Raw genomic sequence first — 9,803 nt, 5'->3', positions numbered from 1 at the left:
CTTCGCGACGCTTTTGCGACACCGTCGGCGCTGGACTTCCCGGCGCCCCCGGCGGTCGCGGGAGCGCGTGCCGTTAGGCACCTTGGGTGCGCCGGGAGCCGCGGGTCGGCGGCGGCGTGGGCGTGTCTCGGCTCGCGGGGGTGAGCTGAGGTCGGTGCGGACTAGCAGGGCGGGGACGAGCAGGGCGGGGTGGCGGCGCGGCCGCTTGTGGCTCGGGCCTCAGGCTGAGCCCTCCTGCAGAACGGCCCCCTCCGAGGTGTGGGGGGCGCCCCGGGGCCCTCGTGGGACGTTGAATATTAGTGAGGTCGTTAATACAGGCTCCCTGCCCTTTTGCCTCTTCTGGACGTTTCATAAGCCGAGGACGGGCATTAGAAAATGCCAGCAGTGGCGATTACTGATTGTGTGCCAGGAAAGTGCTCAGTACGGCTAGATTCTAGTGCACTCTCCCATTAAATCCTCCCAGCAACTCCAAAATAGGTTCCATTATTACCTTTACTTTTAAAAAAATTTTTTTTTTTGTTTATTCATAAGAGACAGAGGAGAGAGTCAGAGATCTAGGCAGAGGGAGAAGCAGGCTCGCTGGGGGAGCCGGATGCGGGGCTCCATCCCAGGACCCGGGGAGCAAGGCCGGAGCTGAGAGCCACCCGGGTGCCCTATTACCTTTACTTTCGCAGATAAGGAAATTGAGGCTTAGAGAGGTTAAGAAACTTGCTTCTTAGAGGAATATACAGAATAACTAAGAATCAGTTCGTTGTTGACTGATTAGTATCATTATACATTAATACTGCAATTATATATTAATTACTGATGTATTATTCTGCATTAACATCGCAGTGTTGCAGAACTGTTTTCTTAATTGAGTTCTGTGTCAAACTGGATTTGAATGGTTTTTGCGGCCTCACCACCATCCCAACTCCCCCCAACCCCGTCTGTGATGACAGACCCACCTTAAACTCTTAGTTCAGGAGAGGAAAAGACCAACTGAATTTGAGAATCATTGTAGATCTGAGTATTTATCAAAAGAAATCTTTAATTACTCATGCATATGCTGAAATACCGACCTTGAAACTTAGACTTTTTGTACCAGCAATGTAAAAAGATTATTTTTTTTTTAATCATCTCGAAACCAAATATCTACAGTTCTCATACACAGACATTGGATAATCCTGTCAAGCGAGAGAGAATAGGCAGTATTTCAGCCTCTCCTTTGCTTTCCACTCACTGAATTGCCTTTATTCACTCTTTCCACTTCTTCCCAATTTAAAACAGTTTCTCATTGTTTCTTGGGATTTTTCTTCTCTCTGCTCCACAGATGTTCTTGCTGCATCTGCCTGTAGTAGTTGGCATAACACGGTCTTTTCTCTTATTGTAATCATTTGCCAATATATACTTGTTTCAAATCATCATGTTAAATATACACAATGATGTATGTCAATCATAGCTCAAAGCTGGAAAAATTTTTAATAAAATATAGCAAACTAGTATATATATATATTTTTAAAAGCCACCTTTACTATGGACTACTGATATTACAGCAAATTATAAAGTAGGACAGTAAAGTATCTGGCATTTTGGCCTAAAAGACAATGACAGCTTAATACATACAAATGGAAAGTAGGGGTGCTTGGCTGACTTAGTGGAGTGTGTGACTCTTGATCTTGGGGTCGTGAGTTTGAGCCCCATATTGGGTGTAGAGATTGCTTAAAAATCTTTTAAAAATAAACAAAAAATAATGAGTAACAGTGCTTCTAGCAATGCATTTCCCTAACATTTTCAGACAGGAGACTATCCAAATATTAGTCCGATTTCATTTTCTAGAACGTGACAGGTGTCAATAAATGAACAGGATAATCTGGGATGAAGGATGGAGAAAATGCAGAAACCCAGGAAAATAATTCCAGATATATTAGGTACATAGAGTAAATAAAGAGTATAACTATATTTCCTAACATTGTTTGGAGGAGGACAGAGGAAACCTAAAAATTCTACAGACAGTATTTGTTTTATAATAAGTTCATTTTCTGTTTTATAAATTCTGTAATTGTTCATTTCTATCCAATAAGATGAATAGATGAGCAGCTTACATGTCTGAGGGGATTGGGAATCTGTCCCTGGAACTGTCCCAAATTTGGGAAAAATAATTAGAAAAACAAGTCTAACAAAAATCCAAATAAAAATAAAAATTCATTATGTAGGGGCACCTGGGTGGCTCAGTTGGTTAAGTGCCTGGCTTTGGCTCAAGTAATGATCTCAGAGTCCTGTGATCTGCTTCTCCCTCTGCCCCTCCCTCTGCTTATCCCCCTGCCCGTTCTCTCGCTCTCTCTCTCATCAATAAACAAAATCTTTTTTTTTTTTAAGATTTTATTTATTTATTCATGATAGACATAGAGAGAGAGAAGCAGGCTCCATGCACCGGGAGCCTGATGTGGGATTCGATCCCGGGTCTCCAGGATCGCGCCCTGGGCCAAAGGCAGGCGTCAAACCACTGTGCCACCCAGGGATCCCAACAAAATCTTTTTTAAAAATCCATATGTAGGGGACCCCAGGGTGGCTAAGTCATTTGAATGTCTCCCTTCAGCTCAGGTTATGGTCCTGAGGTCCTGGAATGGAGCCCTGAGTCAGGCTCACTGCTCAACGGGGAGTCTGCTTCTCTCCCCACCCGCCCTCATGCTTGCACGCCTGCATGCACATTCTGAAATAAATAGAATCTTTTTCAAAAATCCATAAGTAAACTCTTAGGTCTCATGCTTGAAATTAATTTCAAATTTTTATATCTCTACCCTTTTTATTAGTATAATTTTTTAAAAAAGCAAAATATACTAGTCAGGTATCTTATCCCAAGTAATCTAGTCAATCATGTAAGTACTAATACTAAGAGAACAAAAGAATATGAAAAGAAAAAGGATTGTAAATAATTAACCTTGGATAATTAGCCAGTTGACAGTGTACTTTAGTGCTTTGAAAATGTAAATACTATTAAGAGCCACTAATAGCTATTGTGCAATCACAGCTATACTGTGTTTGGTTCCTTATCCTTTAATTGATTCTTTGCTGAGGAAGTTGTTAGAAATAAAAATCCCACCCATAGAGAGTAGTAATATCTTGCCACTTTTATGCTTTCCTTGGTAAGTTGCAAAGCACGGAAGGGTCTGGTTGTGCTAAATATCAACACATCTTAGGCTTTTGAAAATTCTGCAACCCATTCTTTCTCACTTGTCACTTCTATTTGAAGCATAAGCTTTTTGAAAAAAAAAAAACTGCCAAATCTATTATTTTCTACTGATAAATTGACAAACTAGAAACGTGTTTGTCTCCTCATATATCAGACATACAATGAGGCATAGGTTTGTTATTTATAAGTTTTCAGTCTGGGACACACTAAACTTGAGTCACTTTCTGTTTCTTGAGACCAGAAGAAAATAGTGATAATGCAAAGTAGCTTTGCAAATGGATCTCATGTAAGTAATAATGATTGGGAGTTAAAGCAAACCAGAAAATTGACATTATTTCTCTAGGAATCAAGTTAAACTTTGTAGGAGTGAGCCATAATCATTGACACAAAAAAGCCAGTATCTAGTAACTAGTAACTTAAATAAGGTACAGGTTTAAATCCTTGTAACAGATAGACCAACAGCCTTAAATAGGAAGGAATAAAATGATTGGGTTTAGATTCAGAACAGGAGAGGGAATTAGTTATAGGGCAAAGCTCCTCAGGACTTGCAGAGATTAGCTCCACCTATACTCTATAATTTAGCTTACTCTTTAACTTACTAAGAGTTTAAATTATTAAGAGATCTAAATTAATTCTTTTTTCGTCAACTTCTAGTGCCAACTTTTCCTCATTCCTCCCAATAAGAGTACTGCTGGTACTAGAATATATGAACTATCAAGTCTTTACCTAAGAATTTTTATGCAGTCCATTCTTGTAGGAACCTCTAAAAGAAATAAAAATGCTCACGTAGGCAGTCATTATCTACAAACAAGGGAGTAAAATGGTTTTAATATATGGTAATAATGGTTTTAATATATTTAAACCTCTGCCCTTAATAAATATTTTTAAAGTAACAAAGGGATTTTTAATATTAGTATATGACTTGTTTTATTTTCCATTCTATTCCCCTTTCCTGTCAAAAATTTAAGATTCTTTTCCTTTTTGTAGCTTAGAGACAAAGCTACCTGTTGTTGGCAGCTTTCTGGTGATCACAATGCTGTTTTAATGTTATTATCTATCCTTTCCATTTCAGGACAAGTGACTGAATTTTGGAAAATGAGAAATCACTCCCACTCCCCACTAGAAAAAAATTAAACCAATGCTGTGGACTCCTTCAGTGCTTTACTTCTGAGAGAAACCTTCAAATGTGAGTACAATTTTTTTTCCTCCACAGAATCCTAAGCACCTTAGTTAATTTTAAAAGTGTTCACATAGGGATCCCTGGGTGGCGCAGCGGTTTGGCGCCTGCCTTTGGCCCAGGGCGCGATCCTGGAGACTCGGGATCGAATCCCACGTCAGGCTCCCGGTGCATGGAGCCTGCTTCTCCCTCTGCCTATGTCTCTGCCTCTCTCTCTCTCTCTCTCACTGTGTGCCTATCATAAATAAATAAAATAAAATTAAAAAAATAAAAATAAAAGCGTTCACATAGGCGCACCTGGCTGGTTCAGTTGGTGGTGCATGTGACTTTTGATCTTGGGGTCATGAGCTCAAGCCCTACATTGTGTGTAGAGATTATATAAGAAAAAAATAAAGGGGTTCATGTAATTACCGAAAATGGAATGCAAGTATGAGAGTTTTATATTTTAAAGTGTTTTGGGGGGCACCTGGCTGGCTTGGTCAGCTAAGCGTCTACCTTCAGCTCAGGTCATGATCTTAGGGTCCTAGGATAGAGCCACATATCATGCTCCCTGCTCAGTGGGGAGTTTGCTTCTTCCTCTCCCTCTGCTCCTTCCCCCTGCTCCAGTACATGCGCTCTGTCTCTTTTTCTCTCTCTCATATAAATCAATAAAATCTTTAAAAAAATAGTTTTTTCTCTCTCATATAAATAAAATCTTAAAAAAATAGTGTTTCTGAATATGACGCATACTCTTCAGCTATTAATTTCCTGCACACACCTCATATTCCTTAAGAATTGAGCAGAGTTGTTCATATTTGTATAAACCATGTCTCCATACAGCTCAGCATTTTTTTTTTTCAGTTAAATCAGGTTATTTAATAATGTTATTTCTGGTGCACATGCTGATACATAGGACAAGAGGGTGTAATGCTGGGCAGCTTGGTACTGATAGCATTAAACATAGTTGTGTTTCTTGACAACATTGGAGTCAGACTAGGTCCCTTCTGACGTTATGAGCAAAAGTAAAGGGCTGGATCCCTTTTGAAATATTTTTCACTGTTTTCTCATTAAAACTAAGATTTTACTCAGTAGAACTAGGTATTACCAAAGTAGGGTCAGCTTGTATAGATGTCAGCCAGAGTTTGGGATGGATTTTCTGGTACAAAAGCCACCCTCTCAGGACACCTGGGTGGCTCAGTGGTTGAGCACCTGCCTTCTTTCAGGGCGTGATCCTGAGTGATCCTGGAGTTCTGGGATTGAGTCCCACATCGGTCTCCCTGCAGGGAGCCTGCTTCTCCCTCTGCCTCTCTGTGTCTCTCATGAATAAATAAATAAAATCTTAAAAAAAAAATAAAAAATCCACCCTCTCTCTTCTGTTCTTGTCCATTCCAAGTCCATTTCCTGGGAGGGAAATTAGATTAAATATGTTCTTTCCCTTTTTCCCACAAATACTTAGAAAACTGTTATATGCCAGCCAGGTACTAGATTCTAGGCAATCTGCACATGTCTCTATTCTCAGAAAACTTACATTATTGCGTGCTATCTGGACCCTAGCCCCTAAAAGATTAAAAAAAAAAAAAAAGCCTTCCATGGGATGTTTTCCAAGCCTCCTATAGAAACTGGTGAAAGCTCTAAAAAAATATGCAACACAAATTTCATATAAAATTTTAAAGGATGATAATTGTAGCCCAAGAGCCCTTTCTCCTGCAGTCACATCTTCTGACACTGTCCCCCTCTTGCCTCCCTCTGCCCCTTTTAATGTTCCTTCTGATTATCTCAGGCCGGCTCCCCAGTATGGAGTTTTTATGAATTCACTGTAAGTATCTATACTCATAACTAGAAGTATTGTATATGATCTGGGTGGAGTGCTTTGGATAGGATGTATGCCTGAGGGTTTAGTTACAGGAAATACAAATCACTTGTAGCCGCAGTAAAAACAAGGATTGCAAAATGGAATTGGGTGCTTGTGATATTGTCAGAAGGGCCGGAGGAGTGGCCAGACTTCATGGTGGGTCTCCAGAACTGACTCTCAGAAAAATGATGCAGATCTGGCTTGCCACAGAAGCTTCTACCCCCATAGCAGTGAGAAAGGTGGGGAATGGGGTGTGCTGCCATCACACCACAGCTGCTTCTCAATGGCTGCTAGAATTCTGTTTCAGAGAAACTAAATGTCTCCTCAACTACACATGCCACCAGAAAACAGCAGGCAGGAGGAAGATTGTTCTCTTCACATCCACCTCCAAATCTCACAAAGGATGTCCAGTCCCTGCAATCCAACTCAAACTCAGAACACCAGCTGCAAAAGGAGTTTGGGAAGTGTCATTTCTTTGCTTCCCAGTCTCTGCATGGCAGACACACGAGGAGGGAGGAATGAAAGTTAGTATCAAATCACTGTATTTACAACCTTCATCTCTTCGGCTAGGCAATATGCATCTACAAAATTCTACCCATTCATAACCTTCTGTGTAACAAGAGCAACTACAACAGGTTCATGGAAGAACCACATTTCTCTCCTTTATAAAAGGAGAGTTGTTTGTGCAAACCCATCACTGTGTGGTGCATATTCCTCTTCTGTTTCAGCTACATTCTCACCCTGATAACCTCTTCCTAAGGACTAAATTATCAAGTTAATTATCACCGATGCATTTAAAACACTAGAGGAAAATAAGAGGGTGGGAAGGCAAATTGAGTAATGTACAGTGCAGGCCTCTCCACAACTGCACATGAGGTTGTCGTTAACATTTAAAACGGTCTTCCTCCATTCCCATTCCTTACTCCCTTTCCATCTCAGCTGCTCTGGATTCTTTACCTGGTAGAGTGACTCAAAGCCTCATTCCTGAGGAGTCTGAGCCTTTAGAGATCATGCATATAGCTTTCCACCACTCCTTGCTGGTGGATGTGGATATAGTAAGAGCTACCCCAGAAGATTCTTTAAGATTCAGAAATCTTAGAGATTTCTGCCTCTATTTGTAGGAGTGACTCAGTTCCCCCCCTCATTCTCAGGTCTGGCATTAATCCTCTTTTTTTCTTCTTCATAGGCATAAGAGCCCAGTATGTTTAGGTGGCAGTTTCAACTCTCAGTTCAGTGCAGGCATTGCTGTGTCCTCTGACAGATGTATTCCTCCTTTAGATAGAAAGACCTCTAGCTAGTAAAGCCCCATTTTATGGGGATTCAAAACAAAAACTTAAAACAACAACAACAACAACAACAACAAAAACTTTATGAATGGTCATTAGAAAAACAGTGAAACTGTTCTAAAATTTGCATCTTGTTTCCTAGGTCCACGTATTCTGGCTGTGGGAGAAACAACCATAGAGTGGTCACTAGCTTGGAGAAGTTCACATAGAACAGTACCCCAGACTTATAAGGTGTTGCACCTAGCTGGCATGATAACAGAATCTTCATTATCTGTTGCAATGTTCCCTAGGGCCAGATGCTTTTGGTTAATGGGGTACAGAGTAAAGACAGTAGCATATGAACTTCAGCCCATTGCCTTATTTCTTCAGTTGTAAAGTGACTTTATCAAGGGTAATACTATGTGGGATATCATGATGGTGAATAAGTTGAGTAAATTCACATATGGCATTGCTCAGAGAAGCAAGGGAGGAAGGACAGACATCCAAAATAAGCTCCCTGCTCACCCCCAGTGAAAACAAATTGCTGCCTCCTAGAGGCCCAGTGTAATTGATCAACCACCAAGTGGCAAGTTAGTCCCCTTGAAGCATGGTACTGTGTTATTTCAGGATAGATTGCTCCACTGGCTGATTAGATACTCAGCAATGGTGATAGTATATGTCACCCTTGGTGAGGGGAGGTTCAGGCTTGGTGAGCGTAAGCCAACCTTGGCCTCATGGTCACTATGTTCATGAATTCATTGAGCAAGGACTCGGGTGGTGAGAGAAAATGACTAGCTGACATTCATGGAGTAGGTGAATCCATTGAATTGTGAAGCTCCTTTACAATGCTCCTTCAGTGAGCATTCACATGGACTGAGATATTCTCATGCTCAGAGCATATTCTGAGAAGCTCATTCACATGCCTCTTCCCCAGACTGACTTTCACTCAGCAAATATTTACTGTGTGCCTCTTACATGCCATGTACTGCTATAGGAATGGGAGATTTAACAGTGAAGATGATAGTAAAAAAAAAAAAATTCCCATCTCTACGGCTTACATGGCTTACATTCTAGTGGGACTTAAGGAAACGGGCATGAAAAAGACTACATAGTATATTAGATTGTATTGTTTGCTACAGAGAAAGCAGGGAAGGATGATAGAGTTGGGAGGAGTGCAGTTTTGAACAGTGTCTAAGAAAGATGGCACTAAGAAGGTGACATTTGAGTAATGACCCAAAGGAGTTGGGAGGATGAGCCGTGTGGCTCTCTGGTGGAAAAGCATGTTGGATGGCAGAAACATGTGCCAAGGACCTCAGGTAGGAAATATGCCTGGCATGTTTTAGAACCAGCAGAGACCAGTGTGGCTAAAACAGAGTGATTGAGGAACATGAGAGCAGTGAGAATTGAGGTTAGAGTGTGAACATGGGACAAGGTGTGAAAGAGATTTTTCTATTTAGTAGCTGCTCCCCTTAGCTCCACCCACCCACCCACCTCCACACAGCTCTAATCTACAGTGGTATTCTGAGTTTCCTGAGATTCAGGTTAGCTCACAGGTAATACATGACATTTGTTTTTAGGTGTATCTTGCATACAACAGTTTGTGAACTCAGATCTGAGTCTTTTTGTTTCAATAGATGAGTTGAGTCCATTTGCATTTATTAATGTGACATATTTAAGGTGACTTTTGTCGTGAATATGTTGGGCTCTTTTAAAACTTTTCCTGATGTAATGTTTTCTTGTTCTGTTTTTGTTTCTTTTCTAAAGTTTGTACCTGGGATTTGTTTTAATCAGGTATGGTAAGTTCACAGACACGAGACAATTGCTTTTGAAAGCATTAATTATATTTACCAACGGAAGGGGGCATACTGTTCCACAAAGGACCACATGGGGAAGCACCCAGGTTGGTCAGGAGGCAAGAGGGAGGGGAACCCTAGGCCTTTATTGCTGTGGTTGTGGGAAGTGTTTAGGTGGGGGATATCCCCTACTGGGCAGGAAGTGAAACAGAAATGTTGGGGTTTGTGGTTAGAGGGTTAGTTGCAAAAGCTGGGATCACAGAGGAGATGTAAATAATTTTGGCTGCTAGTTTGGTCTTGTGATTAATGGAGGCCAAATAGACAACCCAATATGGAAGAAAACTGGAAGAGATTCTCCTGATAATTTATTATCATCTTTTTCCCTATAATTTTATATAGTTGTTATAACCTTTGAGTTTTTAAACAGTATTTTTCTTCTTTAATATAATGTAATATATTTATACTTTATATATATACACACACATATGAACAAACTGTATATTACATATCCTTGTCCTGTCTCATCTACCACTTTATTTTGATGTTCTGTCTTTTGTGAAATATG

At 40.6% G+C, this 9,803-nt stretch overlaps 1 long non-coding RNA gene across 2 annotated transcripts in view; it reads left to right on the top strand.

Moving 5' to 3' along the window:
• The first annotated feature begins 15 nt into the window (after positions 1–15).
• The window catches only part of LOC112930060 (uncharacterized), a 28,006-nt gene continuing 18,218 nt past the window's right edge, over positions 16–9,803 (top strand). For both annotated transcript variants that reach the window (XR_011996963.1, XR_003237041.2), the window contains exons 1-2: positions 16–150; positions 4,245–4,358. This is a non-coding gene — a long non-coding RNA (uncharacterized lncRNA). The remainder of the gene's footprint in view (positions 151–4,244; positions 4,359–9,803) is intronic.

The sequence above is a fragment of the Vulpes vulpes genome, chromosome 14 (genome assembly GCF_048418805.1).
Source record: "Vulpes vulpes isolate BD-2025 chromosome 14, VulVul3, whole genome shotgun sequence".
NCBI classification, from domain to species: domain Eukaryota; kingdom Metazoa; phylum Chordata; class Mammalia; order Carnivora; family Canidae; genus Vulpes; species Vulpes vulpes.
Note: the sequence above shows the minus strand (reverse complement) of the source record. Positions and strands in the feature narration are given on the sequence as shown.